Raw genomic sequence first — 23,126 nt, forward strand, 5'->3', positions numbered from 1 at the left:
TTAATCATTAGAAGGGACATTATTTTCTTCATGATTATTATTGACTATTTTATATTACTATTGTCACATTCACTCTTCTCCTTTACTTAACCACTTGTATTCATTCTTTGATAATTAAGATTGATACAATTCATTATCCATACTCTATGATTGATACTCATTCCTAATATGTTATCTTAGTTGTATGTGGAAAACTCATATATATTTTCTAATTATAATTGCTAAACCTTTATGATGATATAGTCTTAAATTTCTATCCTCTTGACCAATTCCATATCCATGAGCTTGTGATGATTCTTACTAAATATGTGATGGGTGTTGATCAAATCATTGATTTGGTTGTTGGTGTCCTTTATAAGACTATTATTATGTTGTGCTATAGATGAACCTTTATATAAGTGTGACTCTCTCATCGTGGTTCTAATGGTGATCTATTTTGTACATAAAAATTGGTGTAAAATTTTCTATCATTGCCTCTAATATGATTTTGATGGCTACTGCAGTGTTCTTGTGATACTATTTCTACACAACAATATCATTAAAAACTTGCATCTATAACTTTAGTCAGTACCTCAATCTAAGTGCCAAGTTTGATCTAACAATTAAATCTCTTTAAATGTGAATGTATTTTTGTGTGCTAAAGATGATGATGACTGATATGTATCCAAAGACATGTAAAAGATAATTCCTTCCTATATCTTGATTGTGTTCATTTCTGCTTACCCTCGAATTGATGGGAAAATAGAAGAGAAAGGGAAAGCAGATCAATCTGCTCAAGATTCCATAAAGGGAGAAAATAAGATCAAAATATTCAAGCTGACAAAGAGCAAGAAGCCTAAGGAGAAACAGGCTATTTGAGCTCTTATTTAGATGTCGAGTGTTGTTCATACTGATACCTTAACTCTTATACCTATTCAATGGGTTACATCAACTCAATAGGAGCACACTGAAAAATATACATCGAGATCGAGTACAAAGGGGATATAATTACAAATATCACTACCTAGTGACAACACCCCTCAGTCATAAATAAAGACACAAAAGTTTGACACACTTGAGACTCTAATAAGCTTAGACAAGGTCATTACTTTACCCAAGTATGATCTATCTAACAATATGACATTGGAGAAAATGCAAGATCTACAAACTTTGCTGAGTCAAAAGACAAAGCAAGATCAACTAAGGAGGGAGTTTGATAAAAAATAGGTACTTCATGATATAAAATACATTTTTGTAGATGCTTTTGAGATTCAGGATGCAAATGGGCAAAAGCCAATTTTGGAACAATTAGTGTATATAGTTGAAAAAGTGAATAATGAAGATATAGAGACCAATGATAAGATGATGATATAGTCTAAGAAAAAGCTTGAGCACAAAGTTATGGAGAAAGTCTCAACATAGCTTGTAATCAGATAGGTTGAGCTTTCATACTTGTAATGAGTTTGGAAGGAATTTTGACAATTATTCGTTCATTGTATACGAACTTTGTGATGTTGATTTCTTTACTATGGAAAATCAACGCTCCATTGATCAAATACAAGTAGATTTGAAGGCTTTTGCGAATTCATTGAGTAAAAATGCAAGTTCAAGCTCATCTACATATAATAAATTGACATTCAATCAAGGAAGGTTAGCCGAGCTCATGGCTAAATACAACAACATTAGAAATAAACCAATTTCAATACAAACCATCTTGCTACCTCATTTGGAGGTAATACATAAGGAACTATTATCTGCACAAGATTTGGTTAAGAGAGATACTCATCTCTCAATTGTAGATAGTTTAGTTGATCTAGCTTCTCAATCTAGACTTAGGTCTTGGAATCAGCCAGATCAAGATGAAATCAAGGATTAGAGGTGATTTGATAAAATCATAAAACATTTTTGGACAAGTATCAATTGATCCTTACAAACCCCATGCCATAGAGTGTCAAAAAAAAGAGGCAAAACATTCATGATATCATTCATAGGGGAAATTAGATCAGAATGATCAGAACCACAAAAAGGAAAATCAAATGAGTTAGCATTCGAAATTATAGGAGATCACAGAATCAAAAACATGTATATATATAATGTATAGCCAAGTAAATAATTTTTTGAAAGCCAAATCACAGTCTAAGGGGGAGTGCTAATTTTGATATTTTGGAATTGCTAAGTCATGATAAAGTGTTTTTTCCACTAATGTCAAAGGGGGATATTGTTGATCTCTAAGCCTTGTTGCCTATTGGTGTCCAACACTTAGTAATTTTCTATACAACATTGATCAATCATCATTGCAATTGAGCCATCCTAAGGAGGCTAAGCTACATGGACTTGTTTATATTTCAATACAGGTTGAACAAGTCAAAGGTTGTCGAGCACCCTAGTAGAGACCAATCTAGAATACATGCTGAGTGAAACATGTAGAGACCAAGTGATGTAAAGATAACTTATGCTGAGTGAGTCAGTACATGCCAAGCCTATAGAAGTCAAGGGACAACATGAATGTTAGTTTTGAATAAGCGTCAAAATATTCAATTACTAAGTAAAATAATTTTTGCATATAAGTTTATAATGGTACAAACACTTGTAAATAATTTTAGTCAACTTCTACATGATATTTTTGGATTGTAGAGATAGCTAAGGAGATAATTACACATTTTTTCAGAGGACTGATGAGGCTAATTATTGCCTCTATTTTATGATAGTTTTAAACAATCTATTTTATTTCCACCAAGACATTTGTGAACCTATGTTTGCTTGAACTGATGATTAACCTATGGGTAGATAGTTGTAATATTTTGGAAATATTATATATATAATGTAGTATTTCATATAACCATCAAAATGTGTGTTCTAATATTTTAATTTAATTTGATAATGTTTATTTGCAAATATCTCTACATAATAACTAACCTGATTAGCAAAGGGAGTTGAAAATGGTTTGAAGCATTCAAAGGGAAAAGTTGAAGACAACCAATAGCATTCAAGGAGAAAAGACGTTAAGCCACAGTGGAAAGAGTCATAATGGTACCAAGGGACACGACTGTTAATATGGAGGAGCTATGAAGAATTTTTATATTTCTTTGCATTTATTATTGTGACAAAGTGGTTGTGCAGACTTTATTATTCCTACCTTGAGTTGTTATCTTTTCTTCCTTTTTCTCTGGCAGATTTGAAGTTAGTTAGTTTTGGTTTTATTTTGCCGAATAAGCGTCGATCTTCTATTTATAGAGATCAGACCAATAGTGTTAAAAAGTTAGAAGAAAGTTTATGACAAGAAACTATTGACTCTTGCAGTGAGCTATTTTTACAGTTCTATGTATTGTTCTCATGTAGGGAATTTCTGGAACATAATGAAATAGCTCCTGGTTTACATTTTGTGTTAGTAGATTAGCAGAACCCAACCAAGGGGGATCACTTGAGAGTTGGATTAGATTAGAGTAGTATAGATTTGTTTTCATGCATTTTTAGTATTGCAAGTAGAAGTTATAAGTTCCTTCTTGTAGCATCATACTTTGTGAGTGTTCCTACAACATCTGTAAAAATAGTTATAGTAGATGAATTGAGTTGGAATACATGTTAGAATTTCATTGCATTTCCAGAGTTCATTTCAGTAAAGAGTTAAGTCTGTTAGTTTCCTACAACACTTACTAATTGTTGATGCTCGACACATATAGGATTTCTGTCTTACTCGGCTCCTATAGTAACTCTGTCTCACTTGACATCTATACTTTACTTGGCACCTATAGTGACTTGACACTTGAAACTTGCTTGACACCTAAAGTGTTTACTCGACACCTGTTGAATCTCTGGCTCGACACATATTGTAGCTCAACATCTATATCATACTCGACATCATCTTAGAAATTGATTAAGTGTGTTGACACTCAATTGTCAATACCATCTGAGACCAACAATCTCCCCCTTTGATATGAGTGTCAAAAACACTTAACGAAACATTATGAATCTGATCTCTGTGAGTATGATACACCTCTTGTTAGACATATGTACAAGACTTCAAAAACTTGTTCAAAATTTTGTAGAAGACTATATACCTTAAAAATATATAACTTCCCCTGAGTTGATGTGCCATTTCTGTATCCAAAATCTCTTATGCTAGATTTGTCTTATGCTATTTCCATTTTCTACCTTATCATTCCTTTGCTTCTATTTCTATTCTATTTGTGCTCCCCCTTTCACACATTTCCTTGCAGTTTTTGTATCCTTTTGGCTTTATTTCCTTATCTGTCCTCAAAATTTTATCATCTCCCCTTTGGGTATATCTCCTCCTTTGGGTTTATTTTATTATCTCCATATCAAAAATGTATTTTTTGCCTTATCATTCTTTTGCTTCTATTTTTACTCTATTTGTGCTGCCCCTTTGTTTCTGTTAAATGTGCTCCCCCTTTCACACATTTCCTTGCAATTTTTGTATCCTTTTGGCTCTATTTCCTTCTCTCTCCTCAAAATTTTCTTATCTCCCCATTTGGGTATATCTCCTCCTTTGGGTTTCTTTTATTATCTCCATCTCAAAAATGTATTTCTCCCCCATAACTAAATAATGTATTATCTCCCCCCTTTTGAAACTTATGTCAAAGGGTCCTATGAATGAATGAAATAATTAGCCAAAAAGGTTTTATTTACTTCAATGATAATCTTCAAAGAATCATCCCAATTTTCTAAGGCAATTTCTAGTGCTTTGAGTTGGATGGTGGTCTCTGCTGCAAGGTGTACCAGGCCTTCTAATGTAGAAAGATTAGGATCTTTCTTCAAAAAAAATTATGCATAGGCCATCTCTTTATGCAATACTGTGTGAGGTTATTGCAGATTGTATCTATATCAATTTGGCCTTGATGTTAGCCTCTTCTGCTGTGAGTACAACTAATTCCTTTTGGGTGTGAAGCATTGTGGCAAAATGCTTCTCACTTTAAGTTGGATCCTTGGGTAGTTGTGTGCTTGATATTTTGAGGTTTCTCTCCAAGATCAATATTCTCTTGCTAGTCTCTTGTGTGAAATATGATGAATCACACAATTTGGAGTACAATGAGAATATATTCTCAAGTACTGCTTTCACCTTCTCAACTTTTTTTGCCAGGTCTACTTGTAATAGTGCTATTTCACTAGATATTTTCTCATTTACCTTCACTTGGAATCTCTTTTCAAACCATTCTAGTAATTTGGCATTGGTATCAAGGTCTTCATTTTGTACCTAGTCCACTATGTTGGATAGTTGCTCCATAATGGGCTTTATTTCATCAGGTACTGGCAAGTTGAATGCATCAAGAAAGATGTCTTTGATTTCTATTACTGCTTGCCTTTGTCTATACTCATTTCTAAGTATCTCATGCTTCTTCTTCTTCTCTAGTGCCTCTTTCACTTCATTAATCTATGCTAAGTTCATTGTTTTGTAGTCATAACTTTGTATGACTATCTCTTCATCAAGTGTAGGGTCTCCATAATGAAGTACCTTTGCTACCTCAGTAGAGCTCAAGCTTGGTGCTGATATTTGCAATGGTGCTGCATCAGTGCTGGACTACTTAGTAGGAGTCCCTGTAGTAGGAAAATTGACTAACATTTGTATTGCCTCTTGTTCTCTCTCCTTAGGGATCTTCTCCTCTTCCTTATCTTCTTCAGTTCTGCCTTGATCAATTATGGTGATTAGAGGAGGTGCACCTTGACTCTGTGCTATAGGATCAGAGGTATCTTTCTGTCCTGTCTTCTCCTTAGCTTGCTTCTTGATAGTTACTGTGACTGTAGTGTCAACCTTAGTAGATACATCTTGTGCTTGCTGCTCTTATGGTTGATCACTTGTAGCTGTTGTAGTTTGTGAAGGTGGTTCTTGTGGATTCACCTTCTCCTTGGTTATTTCAGCTACAACCTTTTGAAATTCCTCTACACTCACCAAAACTAGATTTGTGCATAATTGTGCTTGTAGAGTAGTCTAGTGAAGGATCTTTTTGAGATCCTCTGTAGTCAATGGGTTAATGTTCTTACTCAAAGTATCAGAAACATCCTTCACAATTATAGTTTTTGCAGATGTGGGTGATGTATGTGGAGGACTAGGTGGTGGCAGTTGTGTGTCTTAAATACTTTGTTCTTATTGTTGCTTCTCAACTGTTGCCATCTCACCTTTCTATGTTTCCTTCTCCAATGTTACCTCTTCCTTTTCTCTCTCTCCTTCTTCCTCTTTTTCATTTTCCTCTTGCTCTTCATCATTATTTCTTCCCTCAAAGGGATCTTCTTGTCCTTCCTTCACTCTAGTTAGCCCATAAATCAATTTCCACATTTTTGTGGACTTCTTTACAACATCCTCAATCTTATTTTATAGAATACTAAAGGCTCTGTATTTTGGTGCAAATTTCCTCTCATGTTTCTTGCTAGCCTTGCTTATTTGATCTTTAGTTAGGTTAGGTAGTACATGAGCCAATGTTGATTCTCTTATTTCTTTCTCCATGTTTAGGCAATAATGCAATTTATTTTCAACAATGGAGTATAGCTCCTTAGGCATAGTATTGTCTAGTTCAAGTGGAGTGGTCTTGAACTTGGTCATCATAGTGTAAATTGATTCTTCCACTATGTTATTCTCCTCTCTACTTAGCTTATTAAAATCAATATCTTTTAACCCTAACAGATCTGCATTATCCCTAATATCATCACAAATATTTTCTAAATTAGATTTGGTGGAGTGTCTTACCACTCTGAATTGCTCATTATCAAATTCTATCCTCTCTTAATCTAATTTTGGTGGTGCAACATATTTTCTTCTCTTTTTCTGTGCTAGCCCTTCCTGCTCTATGGCTTTCTTCTTTTCCTATTCTTTTGCCACCTTAGTTGTTTCCCTTGTATCTACCTTGGTGGTAGGTTTGGTTGGGCTTGGCTTAGCCATTTTCTTCTTGCCTTTAGGCTATGTAGTTAGCTGCCTTTGTACTTTCCTCTTTTTGGGCTCTACCTTAGGTGCTTCCTGCTTGACACCTTCTTCTTCCTCAACATCTTCACCCATGCCTTGGGTTAATGCTAATGGTTCTTTCCCTTGTTCATCTTCATCATCATCTGCCTCTTCATCATCTTTTGCCTCCTCTACCTCTACTGTGCCTTCTCCAAATTTGGCCTTTAGCTTCTTCACTAGTTTGTCCTTTTTCTTCAATGTAGAAGTTGTCTTTAACTCCATGTCTACTTTTGATCTCACCACATCATAAGTGCCAAAATGTGGTGCACTCTTATCCACTTCCTTTACCAGTAATGATTTTATGGCTTTAGATGCCTCATCAATGTTTATTTCATATCCAAGAGGTCTAATGCATCTTACTCTTTGTATGATTGCTTGTATGTAAGTATAATCAATATCTACAAGAAAAAAAACATCATTTTCATGCTGCTCAACTAATGAAACAAGTATTCTTAGTCTCTATTTCATGGATTTCTTGAAATCTTCAAAATAACTTGTCATAAGTGTTTCAAAATTTGCCCCCATTTGTTCAATATATTCATTCACTTGGGCTACAATAGACTTATTGTTTTTCCAAATAACTTTTCCAAAAGAAGAAAATTCATTTTGTACATAGAAAAATATACAAATCAAAACTGCACCAAATTTACATTGTGCTCCCTTAGTTCTCCTTATAGCTCCTAAGTTCTCATTGATTTTCTATAGTTGCAATTCTGCTAGGTCATATGTATGATCCTTTTTGACTAATTTGTAGCCAACATCTACTGCAATGCATGGTACATTGTTGAGTCTACTAGATTGGTAAAACTTGTGGGAAATGACTCTAATAGCAAAGTCAACAAGAGGATCTTGGATGATATCTATGGTCATGCCTCTCTTGTTCAATTTGACTCTTGTATTCTTCTCAATAGCTTCCTTAGAGTCAGTTTTGAGGGTTTTGGGCTGATCTAGGGTTGGATACCCTATTACCTTGTGGAAAATCCTCTTTGATATCTTTATCGGGCCATCTTCTAACCATAAACTTCCATCATGAATCCTACTTAGTACAATTCTGATCCAATCAGTCTTAAAGATAGTAGCGAATTCTAGGGCATGAGTTAAACCCTTCCTTTCAATGATTTGGAACTCTTCCTTCAAGACTCCATTTTCACACAACCTATCATAAAATTCTTTAATATCCATATCTCCAATAGATCCTATCTTGAAGTTATAACATCTCCTAACATCTTGCACCATTACTATCTTAGGAGGAATTATGGACAGGGCTCTGGCTGGGTCATTTTTATAGGCAACTTCAGGGATAGGTCAAAAATCTAGTTTCTTAACTTCATTTGATACTAATTGAACTTCAAATGGCTCTTTCTCTTGAGGTTTCCTTGAACTTGAGGTCATTTCTTCTATTCAGGGTTTAAACACAAAGAAATTTGAAACTGCGTGCTCGACACTAGTATAAATACCTTGGAATCAATGAAACTGTGTTGAATCTACATAGAAATCTGCTCAAATGTTGGATTCTCTGCTTGGAAATCATTATGCTCTCTTCTTCATCTTTTCTCTTTGTTTGTGATGCTGAAAAATGATTCAAAATGAAAACATATACCCTAATTTCATAGCATTTAATGCTTAGTGTGTTTACAATTGTCCACTTAGTTTCTTAAGCATTTCTGCTTTACTCAGCTTCCATTGATTTTCAAACACTCGATAATCACTGGAGTTTCCCTTACTTGGCTTCAATTGAAATTCCCTTTTCTTAGCTTCCACAATCAACTGGGCTACAAGCAATCACTTAGCTTCTACTAATTTAGGTAGATAACTTAGCATGTACTGGGATTTTACTAGGCATCTAAAGGCAACTCGACAACACTTATGAAATCTTGAGATTTTAACTTTGCATCTCTATTCATGCTGATCTCTCCTTTTCAGTTCTTGCTTGTCTTGGAACTGATATGATAAAGCTTTGTATATTAGTCCCACATACCTTGTTTTGCTTAGTTAGATGAAGTATGACCACTTGACTTTTTGGGTGAAGTGATCCCTTCATTGAATGTGCTGCTTCCATCTTTCTTCTTCCATGACTTATTCATTTCTCCTCTGATGTGTTCAACATCTACCTTTCTTTTTCCTTTGTTGAACTTTGAGTTGGGTGCCTTTGACCTTGTTGGGAAATTTTTTCTGATATGACTAGTCTTCAAACAATTGAAACATGTGGTTTGGTTCAACCATCTGCTGTAGTTTCCACTGAAATGTGTTCTTATGTAGTTTTTAGGGATGTGTCCATATTCCTAACAGTAGTGATAGCTATACCTAGTGTTGTAGTCCCAATTAAAGTGACGTCCATGATTATTTCCCCTTTTTGGTTGATTAGGTTTCAAGATAGACTTTGATCTGTACTCAAAAGCTCTATGTCCATACTTCTTGCAATTGTAGCAGTGACCTTTGAATCTTGGTGTCCTAACAGTTCTAGTCTTGCAGTCATGTGCTTGATGTCCTTGCTTGTTGCACTTGTGACAGTGACTCATGTTTTTAGGTTTTTCATGTTGATGGGCATTCTTGCTCTTGCACACATTAGAGGTATGTCCCTTTTTACCACAAAAATGACAAGTGGGTTTAGTGTTCTTACCTTTGTCATTTCTTTCTTCTATAGTCTTGGATGATTTTAGTAGTTGTTCAAAGTACTTGATAGCCTCATTAGGTTTGTTGAAGCTCTCTGCAATCTCCTTCTCTCTTTTTAGATCATATTGCAGTTGTTCATTTTGCATCTTCAATGTGGAGATCTCAATATCCTTAACATTCAGTTCATGATGTGCATTCATCATCTGACTTAGGGTGTCTAGTTGCATGTTGGAAATTCTTGCAAGCTCAATTGAATTTTCTTCCAATCTATTAGCAAGGTTTCTCTTGTCCTCTTCTAGCATAGCCTTATCTTCAATAGCTCTTTTCTTCTATTCAGTCACTTCACAAAGCATCATGGCTTGTGATTCTTGTTCAAGCTTGGGTATTATGATCTCTTTTGCTTGAGCTCTATTCTTCTCCATCAGGTCTACTATTGCTGCATCAAACTCTTCGGAATCTCCATTTGCAAACAATTTAAAGGTGTCAATCTCCTTGTATTGTGTATGTATCATTCTTAGCTATGGAAATTTCTCTTCTTCTCTTTAAGGATTTTCTTAGTTCTCCTCAGGCTTCTTCCAAAGTATGTAGAGTGAGTTCTATATCAATCACCTAGTTTTTTGTGACCTTCCCATGTTTGTAGACTTCCATTTTCGGATCTTTTTCTCCAAGCTGTAAGGCTCCTCCTTGTGAGAACTGCTCTCTAATACCAATTGTTGAAATTATAGGTGGGAAGATTTACTCTTGAGGGGGGGGGGGGGTGTTGAATTAGAAGTAATAATATTTAACCTCAAAAAACTTTTAACTAAGATCTTTCACATGCATCTAACATATCTACTTAACATGAAAAATAAAGACATGCATGAAAATGGATGACACAAGATTTTGGTCACCCAGAAACCCTCCAAAATGAGAAGGTAAAAATGGGTTGGGGATGACACCCACAAATTATCACTGCAACAATATCCAACTATTTAAGGTTATAAAATTTGACCACCTCCAATGGTCTACCCTATGAAAGGCTTGCCCTGTTAAAGGCTTTACACCCTATTAAAAGTGACCTGTCTACAGGATTTACAAACAATCACTTGGAATGTTACCCTGTTAAAGGATTTACAAACCTATTAAGGATCTACAATATGGCTGTTAAACCAACCTATCTCCATAGGATTTTCATTCCTAATACAATGGCTAGAGAGTATTAGAATGTAATGATCTGATGACTTACAATCTTTAACTGCTGATTCTAGATCCTTGTTCTGCTCAATCTGATCTAATCCTTCCTTGATTTGATATGTCTTTCCTCATATTGTTGATACTCTTGTTCTGATCAACTTGATTTTGCAATGCTGCTCTTCCTCTAAGTCCTTTACACCCCTCTAAACTTTGCTAGTATTCTATCATGCATTCCATATACCTCTCTTACACACATGAATTATGGGGTATCATCCTCCTTATAAAGGCTTCGAAGACTTAGGGTTAGGTATGAATCTACGAACGATATTCATCCATCTTTTCCCACTCAATTCTTTACACTTTTCCTACTAGTTGCATGCTTTCTCCATTTTTCTAATTGGTTACATGCTAATTACATAGGAAATCCAAAAAAAATGATCTTATCTTTTAGATCCTTCGAGATTCATCTTAAGTCAGCTCAAAAATGGTTTACATCTGAGTTTGTGAAGGCACAAACTCATATGTTGATTTTGTGTTACTTGACACTTACTGATTGCTGATGCTCGACACATATAGGATTTTTGTCTTGCTCAGCTTCTATAGTAACTTTGTCTCACTCGACATCTATACTTTACTCAACACCTATAGTGACTCAGCACTTGAAACTTGCTTGGCACCTGAAGTTTACTTTGCACCTGTTGAATCTCTGGCTTGACACATACTATAGCTTGACATCTATATCATAATTGACATCATCTTAGAAATTGGTTAAGTGTGTTGACACTCAATTGTCAAAACCAATTTGAGACCAACAATACCATGGAGAGCTCACCTCCCAGCCTAGGTCTCTAAGAGATCACCTACTGAGCTTGGAGAACCAAGACCAACCAAGTAACAATCAAGCACACACATATAAATCAACAATACATGATACGACATTTAACACCCTTTTTGAGCTTACACAATAGGTTACAAAAGAAAACAATAGAATGGGTGAAGGCATGCCTAAAAACCTCGAGGAGAAGCCAAATACAGAAGACCAAATCTGCCTTCATAAGGCATACGAAATAAATACCAACTCTCACAAAATTTCTCCCCTTATCACCCCCAAATTGCATAACAAAGTACTAGCACATGCAGCCCATACTACATGCTTATCCCTCTTCCTTCCATGGAAGAAACTTTGGACTCAGGGGATAGGCCCAACTAATCCTTTCACCCGAAGGCCACTTCTTTCTTCCCAAGGGTGAGTGATGTCCTTCCACACCCATAACATCATACTCTCAAGAATAAAAAAAGAAGAAAATAAGGTAATAGAAATTCATCCACACCTAGCAATACAACAGGGACAGTGAACAACAAACATATGCATCTATAGCAAAATTTACACATCTTTTATTTAGAAAAACAATACAACACATAGTTTCCAAAACACGACAGAAGCTCCAACCTTTCTCCAAGCTATGGTAAAAAAACTGATTTGAGAAGATCCCTTTATCCTTCCTTCATCCAATCTCCAAAACCAAAAATCTCTAAAACTAGAGAGTGGGCGAATGCCAACTCTATTTTTCAATTTCCCTCTAAAAGAAAAACATTTTGAATTTTTCTCCATCATGAAAGAGAACAACACTTTAACTCCACCTAAGTTTCCTTATTTGGTTGGAATTATCAACTCACTGGAGATAAGGTGGGAATTTGGGTAAGTCTTCTTCCATTTTCGCAATACTTAAGAAATGAGATTTTAAAAGTGTCATAAAAGAGATTTAAACTCCAGTAAAGCCAAAATTAAAGCCCTAACATATAGTACTAACATGTAGGTAACTTAATTTCACTAAAAGAACACCCTAAGACTCAAATAAAGCCCTCTAAAGTCACCCTAAACTTGAAATCCAAAATTTAATTTAATTAAATCCTTCATAAGATATTTTTATGCAAAGGAATGAAAACTTAAACATTTCTAACTGGTTAGAAATAAGGTTGGGTGTCTTTTGCCAATGTCTCAACCTGACTTGCCATTTAAACACATAACAACACAAGTGTCAAGTAACACTATAAATATACATTTAACATTACGAGTGGCAAATAAATTTTCACAAAAATGAATCTAATCTAAAACATACATTCACAAAGTAAAATACTTAAAAACGAGGTTAAGATCTCTTCATTAGATCTAACCTTGGCAATCTCAATTAATACAAAGGTATAGTCTTTGTTCTCCATTTTACCATGGTTGTTTCCTGCACACTCAAACCACATATCAGTACTTTAGGATAAATAAATCATATGCATATATAAATCCTCAATCAATTCTATATTCATAATTGAATCAAAACATAAGGCATTTCTCAATTGAATAACATTTTTCCACTTCTAACCATTGTGCATATATAATACTACCACTATCGAACTAAAAATGACACGACTCTTTTGCAAATTTCATGATTTTCATACATATATATAATCCATCTAATATTTATATTCAAATATAACTTCCTACTTATTAATAAAATAACTAACCAAGTACATGAATGTAACTAATCATCAAGCTTCATAAATAAGTTCTAACATCATAAATGATTACCATAAAATAAAGTGTCCCACAACATCAAATAGTTTGAGTAACAGTCCAAAATAGTCCAACATATAACAAGGTCTCAAAATATAAAGTATCTGCTATTGGAATATTCAAATATGGAAAGAATACTTATGAGAGGGGGGGGGCGGGGGGGGGGGGGGGGGGTGAATTAGAAGTATTGTACTTTAACCAATAAAACCTTTTAACTGAAAGTAAATACATCAAGAAAATATGAAACTAAAACATGCATACACAACACATAACACTGGGATTTGGTAACCCAGAAACCCTCCAGGAATAAGAAGGTAAAACTGGGGTGGGGATGATACCCACAAAAATTACTACAGCAATATTGTTCAACCACTTCTGATGGTCTACCTTGTTAAAGGCCTGCCCTATTAAAGGCTTTACACTGTGTCAATAATGACCTGGTTAAAGGATTTCAAAACACTCAACATGAAGTGTCACCTTGTTAAAGAATTTATTCACCTTTTGATAAGGATCTACAGACAGCTATTAAGCCAACCTATCTACATAGGATTTCCTTTCTAATACACTGGTAAGAGAGTATTAGATATTATAAACCTAATTGTTTGCAATCCTTGTTTGCTGAATCCAGGTACTTGTTCTGGCTCTTTCTCTGATTTTGATCCTCTGAGATCTGATTTCTGGTTTTCTTCTTTGCTTTGTTCTGATCAACTGATTATTGAATTGATACTCTTATTTTCTATATCTCCTTTCACTAAATTCCATTATGTTTTTCCTTTAACACTGCTATACTTCTCTCATCTCTCTTTCAATGAAACTTTCGTCTTCCTTAAAAAGAGTTCAAAGACTTATGGTTTGATATGAATCTACGATCCACATTGATTCTTAATTTCTCGCTTAATACTTGCCTTTTGTTGATTGGTTGCATGCCTTTCCAATTTTCCAATTGGCTGCATGCAGATTGCATAGAAAATGTAAAAGATTTGTTCTTATCTCTATATCTTTCGAGATTTATCTTATGTCAGCTAAAAAAATGGTTTACATCATAGTTTGTGCAATCACAAACTCTTATGCTGATATCCTGAGTTACTCGGCTCCTGAAGCATTACTGATACTTGACACATGCTGTTTCCTGGATAGCTCGACACCTTAACAAAACTGTATCACTCAGCACTTTATGCTACTCGACACTTATTAACACTCGGCACCTTATGTTGCTCGGCACTTGTCATTACTCGACACCTTGTGTTGCTCGGCACTTTTCATTACTCGGCACCTTATATTACTCGGTACTTGTTATTACTCAGCACCTCATGTTACTCGGCACTTGTTATTACTCGGCACCTCATGTTACTTGGCACTTGTTATTACTCGGCACATAGTCTTTGCTCGACATGTATAGTGAAAAATGGTTAAGTGTATTGACACCCAGCTGTCAAAATTATTCTTTAAACCAACATCTGCAATGCAAAATATAAAGTATCAAAAATGCAAATAAACTACTTTGATATGCTATGACGGGCCAAGGTGAGGCCTCACACATTTGGATTGACAATGGACTAACTAAAGGGAGGTTAGTTATAACACTTTAGGAGTAAATGGAGGGCCTTAGTTTAAGTCTTTGTTAGATTTTTTTTTTTGTAGTTAGACATATTAAAAGACATAAAATCATTGTGATATTGCTATGATGATTCAATCGTGTATTTTTTTTAGTCAAATTTATTAGCATGTAGAAATTTTGAACATTTTGGCTAGATATGCCTTGGATCAGTGCCATTTTATCCTTAAAAATCATGGAGATTGTTATTAAGAAGTTCTTGACTTAATAATGTATGATAATTTACAACATATGGCAACTGTTAGACAACATATGTGTTCTTTTTCTGGAATTAATTGTTACCTATATTGTAAATTACACCTATGTGTATGTGATGTAACACCCCAACCTTGCTTCCAAACCCCAAGCTCTCTCTCAGGGCTACCTTAGGTCATTCACTAGACCCACTAGGGCTTCTTCACACCCTATAATTACTAGGACCTTGCTCAAGAGATCCTAATCCTTCAGTTGGGGGCACACCAACAAAGTAACATCAAATTTCTTACTAGCCGGCTCCAGTCCGCTACTAACCCTCAAGTCCATCTATAGCTCCAAGGGTACTAGTTCTTCATTTAGGTTTTTTTTTAGACTCCTTCTAACATCCATGACCCTAAACAATGCTGATTTCATAGGTGCATTCAATCTACTAGGGAAGATACACCAAATTGCTCCAAAAAGGCTACTAGGAATTAGCCCTCCTAAATAGCTGGAAATAAGATTTCTTGAAAAAATTCTTAACAACCCTACAAAAAAATTATATTTTTGGATACCCTTTTTAGAGTACTTCAAGATTCTGTAATTTTCCAGCCCCCAAAATTTCCGTACAATGAAAGTACAGTTTTAGGCCAAAAATGAGGATTTCAAGTGCTTTATCGTTGTTGTGATGGAAAACCACCTTAGACACCTTTTCAAGACCTCTCCTTTGGACTGGAGCAAGGTTAGACCTTCTCATTACTCACTATGCAGCCAGATTGAGGTATTTACACACTCAATCCTCTCCATAACTCATTTTCCAACTGTGATTCCTAGCCAAGTTGCATTTGGCTTGCCTAGGGCATCACCTTAAAAATGCTTGCTGATGCTTTCAAGGGCCCTCCTTCTTGATACATAATGTACATGGATCCTAGTTCCAAATCCCAAATACCAGAGGTTTCCAATGGTGGGAAGTGGCCCTAAGATCCCATTTTCTAAGTGCAGCCCTGTTCAGATCAGCAACTTGCCAAGAACAAAAAGATTTTTCTACACTAATGCAAACGAATTAAAATGATCAAAACAACACTACAAAAAGATTAAAAACAATATTTCAGAACTTTTTCAACACAAAAATCAGGCCATTCAATCCTCCTCTATTAAAAATGCCTTCAAATGCATAAAACCGACAACAAAATACTTGCTCAATTCGTACAAAATGCAAAACCAACTTGTCCAACCCCATGAAAATGGATGTCCTCACATTTTTAAAGGCTCCTCCATCAATTCCATAACTATTCTAAACATTTAGGACGTTCTAAACACACAAATGCCAAAAAGTTGCTTTTTTGCAAGAAAATGTTGTCATGACAACATGACAACATTTCAGCAACTTTTGTTCTACATGGAGTTAGACCTCCAAATTTGGCACAAAGACAAAGTAGACATATAATATGCATAAAATGACTTCAAATAAACTATTCAAAGCCATTGGAACCTTTCTAGACCATTTTAGCCTTTACCGGACCTAAGTCACCTAGTTGACAATAGTCGGCAACTTGGTCACTTTGGGTCTTGCCAAGTCTCCTAAACACACCGAAGGACCACATAGGACCTATTATTAGAATAGTGATGTGGCTAGCATCACTACAAAGAAAAAATAAAGAAATACCTAGGTTTCACACTTAGCCTACCTAGGTGCTCCTGCACCATACTCCCCCCTCCAACAAAGAACTCAAGGTGGATCAGTTTGCAACAAATCTAGAGGTATGCCAACCTTCTTGAACTCTATCTCAGCAACCCATGTAGCCTCTGAAACTAGTTTCTCCTTCCATTTGATGAGGTGTTCCATGTACACCTTGTGCCTTGTGGTCTTCTTTACCCTTGAATCTAACACCTTTTCTACCTCCAACTTTTTGTTTGTAGGTGTTGAAGCAAGTTCAAGATCTTCATGAACATCTGGATTGAGTTGATATGGGTCACCTTTGTATGCCACCAAGTCTTGCACATTAAAAATAGTTGATATGCCCAAATCGGAAGGTAAATCTACCTTATAGGCATTTGCTCCATATTTAGCCAATATTTTGCAAGGCCCTACCCTCTTCATCTGTAGCTTAGTAGGAATGCCTTTTTGAAGCCTTGCTTTGTTCAAATGGACCATCACATAGTCCCCAACAGTAAACTGAACATCCTTCTTCTTTTCATCCACCTTGGCTTTGAGTTTTAGAGTGTTGTCTTGAATAGTCTTCTTGACTTGCTCCTGAATCTCCTTCATGGTTTGTACAAAGTCTTCAGCTTGACCACTAATCTAATCCATGTTTCCAAGACACCTTAGTTTACACACACCTCTTGGGTGCATGCCATAAACAATTTCAAAAGGACTCTTTCCGGTAGTCCTATTCTTGCTATCATTGTAGGAATATTCTGCTTGTGAGATGATAACATCCCAAGTCTGACCATACTCTTTGGTTAGGCACCTAAGAAGGTTACCTAAAGTTCTATTAACCACCTCAGTTTGACCATCAGTTTGAGGATGGTAAGCTGAACCAAAAGACATGTTAGTGCCAAGCTTCTTCCATAAAGTCTTCCAAAAGTGACTCATGAATTTCACATCTCGATCCGACACAATGCTTAATGGAAGTCCATGAATCCTTACAACCTCTTTGAAAAACAAATGAGCTATATGACTTGCATCATTAGTTGTCTTACATGGAATGAAATGTCCCATTCTACTGAATCTATCAACAACAACATAAATGCTATCATACCCTTGCTTAGTTTTAGGCCAACCAACAATGAAATCCATACTTGCACAATCCCATGGTCTGCTAGGAATTGGTAAGGGCTGGTAAAGACCTGCATTGCTCATTCCTCCTTTTTCCTTCATACACACCATACATTGCTCCACATACTTGGTTACATCTTTGACCAATTTAGGCCAATAATAGAACCTTTGCACTAGTTCTATTGTCTTGCTGATACCAAAATGCCCACTCAAGCTGCCATTATGATTCTCTTGTATTAGGTTCTCTCTCATGGAACCTCTTGGTACACACAACTGGTTACCCTTAAATAGCAACCCATTTTGCAAAGTGTATTCTGAAAATCTGCTATGAAAGTGGTTTCCAAAATCCATGCATACCTTATAGGCTTCAGCAAAGTCCTCATCATTCTTGTAAAGATTCTGAAAACTCTCCACTCCAATGCTATGGAGCTGAATCTCTTGGACTATTAAAACCCTTCTACTTAATGCATCAACAACCTTGTTCATTTGTCCTTTCTTATGCTTGATTGTAAAGGTGAAAGCCTGCAAATATTCCATCCACTTCAAGTGCCTGTTGCTCAACTTCTCCTGTGTGTTGATGTAGCTAAGAGCTTGATTATCTGTAAACACAACAAATTCTTTTGGCAAAAAATAGTGTCTCCACTTCCTAAGACACTGGACTAAGGCATAAAATTCTAGATCATAGGATGAGTATTTCTTCTTGGCCTCATTTAGCTTTTCACTATAGAAGGCTACTGGTCTACCTTCTTGACTCAACACCCCACCCACTGCTAGGCCACTTGCATCACATTCTAAGGCGAACAACTTTTCAAAGCTAGGCAATTTTAGGATGGGTTGAGTAGCTACTTGTTTTTTTAACATATCTAATGACTTTTCAGCCTCTAAAGTCCACCTAAACTTGGACTTGACTCCCCCCTTTATGGTATCAAGAAATGGTGCACAAATACCACTAAAGTTCCTAATGAACTTCCTATAAAATTGAGACAAACCGTGGAAACTTCTTACCTCACTAGATGTGGTAGGTGTAGGCCAACTTAGGATAGCAACAACTTTCTCCTTGTCCATCTTCAAAGTTCCTTTAGACACCACAAAGCCTAGATACACCAACTCTTGCTTGAAGAAGTCACACTTCTCAAGGTTGATAGCTAGCTTCTCCTCATGAATCCTCTTCAAAACCGCTTCTACATGCTTGACATGTTCCTCTTTGGTCTTGCTATAGATGAGGATATCATCCAAATACACCACCACAAGTCTGCCTGTGAAGTCTTTGAGCACTTCATTCATGAGCCTCATGAAGGTGCTAGGGGCGTTGGAAAGACCAAATGGCATCACAAGCCATTCATAAAGACCATCAGTAGTCTTAAATGCTGTCTTCCATTCATCTCCCTCCTTTATTCTAATTTGGTGATACCCACTTTTCAAGTCTAGCTTAGTGAAATACATAGCACCTCCTAGACAATCCATAAGGCCTTCAATTCTTGGAATAGGAAACCTATACCTGATTGTAATGCGGTTAATGGCCCTTGAGTCAGTACACAACCTCCATTTTCCTCCCTTCTTGGATGCCAAAACCACCGGGACTGCACAAGGGCTTATGCTCTTTTGGATCAAACCTTGGTCCATCAACTCTTGGACTTGTCTTGCCACTTCAAGGTTCTGATCTGGGGTTAACTTGTAGGCTACCTTATTAGGTAGTGAGGCACCTGGAACAAAGTCAATTTGATGGCTGATAACTCTTCTTGGTGGTAGGGTAGCTGGTGTACCATCACTAACAATCTCCTTATACTTTACAAGCAACTCTTGTACCTCTGCTGGTAAAGGTTCTTGGATTGGCTTTTCTTCACTTGCAGCCTTTAGTATGACTGCAAATCCTTGGCTCTCCTCATGCTTGAGGTCTCTAATAAACTCTTTCTCTCCACATAGCAGCACATTAGGCACCTTGGACTGTGGTTCATCCCCTTCTAACAATGACTAAATTTTGAAGGTCTTGCTTCCTTTCTTAAATGTTATGGTATTTTCCTTGCCATCATAGACCACTTCCCTATCAAATTTCCAAGGTCTCCCTAGCAAAATATGACAAGCATCCATTGGCAAAATATCACATAATAAGCGGTCTTTATATCCTGCAATTGAGAAGTCCACCCATGCTTGTTCATTCACTAGGATGCTTTGCCCTTTGTTAAGCCATGTGACCTTGTAAGGGTTGTCATTAGGTATCTTCTTCAGTTTGAGCTTTGTAACAGCCTCCTCTGATATTACATTATCAGTTGATCCAAAATCAACCACCACCTTGCATACTTTTCCTAGGATCTTGCACTTGATCCTAAACAATGCCCTTCTATGTCTAGGCTCATTAGAAGCTGGTTGCTTGATCAACACCCTCCTAAACATGAGGTTCTCACCTTTTTCAGACTCAATATGGTCTATGTCAACATCCTTGCAACTTCTATTATCTTCTTGTGCATATGCTAGCCTTTTATCTTGGCTTGAGGAAGAGAGTTTGTCCGGGCACCTATAGGCAGGATGGCCTAGTTGACCACAATTGTAATACTTCATTGTTGCAAAGTAAGAGCTGCTCCTACCTCCTCTACCCCTACTTGATCCTCCTTGATTGCCTCTCCCTCTATTATAACCACCTCTTGAAGAGTGATCAATAGTTTGCTCCATGGGTTTGCTTTCACTTTGGCTCTTTTGATCACTACCTTTGCCTTGGTAGCCTCCTCTTTGATTTTTCTGATTTCTGCCTTTGCCTCTATCTTTGAAGTTAGAATCTCCTTTCCTCTTGTTCTTTTCTTCTACCTTCAAAGCTAGCTGATGACATCTTTGGATAGTGGTAGTGGCCCATAAGCTAAGCTCCTCTTGAATGTTCCACTTCAAGCCACCAAGATACCTTGCCACCTTGAGTGACTCCTCTTCTTGCTTCTTGGATCTCAAACACAACCTTTGAAATTCTTCAGTGTAGGAGGTCACATCAAGATCTTTTTGCTTCAGTCCTTGCCTCTTTTTATGGAGTTGGATCTCAAAGTCTTCAGGTAGGAAGTTCTCCTTGATTTTGTTTGCCATAGCACTCCAATTTGCAATTGGATTCTTGCCCATGCTGACTCTTTCATCTTGTACATACTTCCACCATGTTAAGGCTGAGCCTCTAAGCCTTGACTTAGCAACCTTAACCTTCTGTGCCTCTGAGATACCCTCACACTCAAAGTGGTTCTCCATACCCTCTAACCAATCCATAACTGCATCAATATCCATCTTACCACTGAAAAGTGGCACTCCTTCCAAAGCTTTACCTCCTAAGGCTTTGATTGCCTTCAAGAAGGGCTCTTCTTGCAAGATAGGATCAGGTTCAGGTACAATATCTTTCTCTGCTACCTTTTTACCATTCCCATCTTCTTCTTCATCTCTTTTCTTGGCTGCCTCTGCAACTGCATCTAGTTTTTGCTTCACCTCTTCTAGTGCTTCTTCAAGAAGCTGATTTCTTTGCCTTTGCTCATCAACTTCTTTAGCTAACTCCACATTTGTCACCATCATGGATTCTCCTACTGATTCTTCAGCAGCTTCCAACATTAACTACCTTTCCCAAATCTTTAACTTGCTCTGATACCACTCTGATGTAACACCCCAACCTTGCTTCCAAACCCCAAGCTCTCTCTCAGGGCTACCTTAGGTCATTCACTAGACCCACTAGGGCTTCTTCACACCCTATAATTACTAGGACCTTGCTCAAGAGATCCTAATCCTTCAGTTGGGGGCACACCAACAAAGTAACATCAAATTTCTTACTAGCCGGCTCCAGTCCGCTACTAACCCTCAAGTCCATCTATAGCTCCAAGGGTACTAGTTCTTCATCTAGGGTTTTTTTTAGAATCCTTCTAACATCCATGACCCTAAAAAATGCTGATTTCATAGGTGCATTCAATCTACTAGGGAAGATACACCAAATTGCTCCAAAAAGGCTACTAGGAATTAGCCCTCCTAAATAGCTGGAAACAAGATTTCTTGAAAAACTTCTTAACAACCCTACAAAAAAATAATATTTTTGGATACCCTTTTTAGAGTACTTCAAGATTCTGTAATTTTCCAGCCCCCAAAATTTCTGTACAATGAAAGTACAGTTTTGGGCCAAAAATAAGGATTTCAAGTGCTTTATCGCTGTTGTGATGGAAAACCACCTTAGACACCTTTTCAAGACCTCTCCTTTGGACTAGAGCAAGGTTAGACCTTCTCATTACTCGTTGTGTAGCCGAATTGAGGTATTTGCACACTCAATCCTCTCCATAACTCATTTTCCAACTGTGATTCCTAGCCAAGTTGCATTTGGCTTGCCTAGGGCATCACCTTAAAAATGCTTGCTGATGCTTTCAAGGGCCCTCTTTCTTGATACATAATGTACATGGATCTTAGTTCCAAATCCCAAAATACCAGAGGTTTCCAATGGTGGGAAGTGGCCCTAAGATCCCATTTTCTAAGTGCAGCCCTGTTCAGATCAGCAACTTGCCAAGAACAAAAAGATTTTTCTACACTAATGCAAACGAATTAAAATGATCAAACCAACACTACAAAAAGATTAAAAACAATATTTCAAAACTTTTTTGACACAAAAATCAGGCCATTCAATCCTCCTCTATTAAAAATGCCTTCAAATGCATAAAACCGACAACAAAATACTTGCTCAATTCATACAAAATGCAAAACCAACTTGTCCAACCCCATGAAAATGGCTGTCCTCACATTTTTAAAGGCTCCTCCATCAGTTCCATAACTGTTCTAAATAGTTAGGATTTTCTAAACACACAAATGCCAAAAAGTTGCTTTTTTGCAAGAAAATGTTGTCATGACAACATGACAACATTTCAGCAACTTTTGTTCTACATGGAGTTAGACCTCCAAATTTGGCACAAAGACAAAGTAGACATATAATATGCATAAAATGACTTCAAATAAACTATTCAAAGCCATTGGAACCTTTCTAGACCATTTTAGCCTTTACCGGACCTAAGTCACCTAGTTGACAATAGTCGGCAACTTGGTCACTTTGGGTCTTGCCAAGTCTCCTGAACACACCTAAGGACCACATAGGACCTATTATTAGAATAGTGATGTGGCTAGCATCACTACAAGCCAAAAATAAAGAAATACCTAGGTTTCACACTTAGCCTACCTAGGTGCTCCTGCACCAGTATGCCTTAATTTTCTTGAACTAATCAAATCCAAAATGGGCTCTAGGTACCACCAAATAGGTATTTTTCAGATTTGTCTTCCTCAAGTGAGGGAAATG

This window comes from Cupressus sempervirens, chromosome 9 (assembly GCF_028749045.1).
Source record: "Cupressus sempervirens isolate cs-2001-9-10 chromosome 9, ASM2874904v1, whole genome shotgun sequence".
Classification (NCBI taxonomy): domain Eukaryota; kingdom Viridiplantae; phylum Streptophyta; class Pinopsida; order Cupressales; family Cupressaceae; genus Cupressus; species Cupressus sempervirens.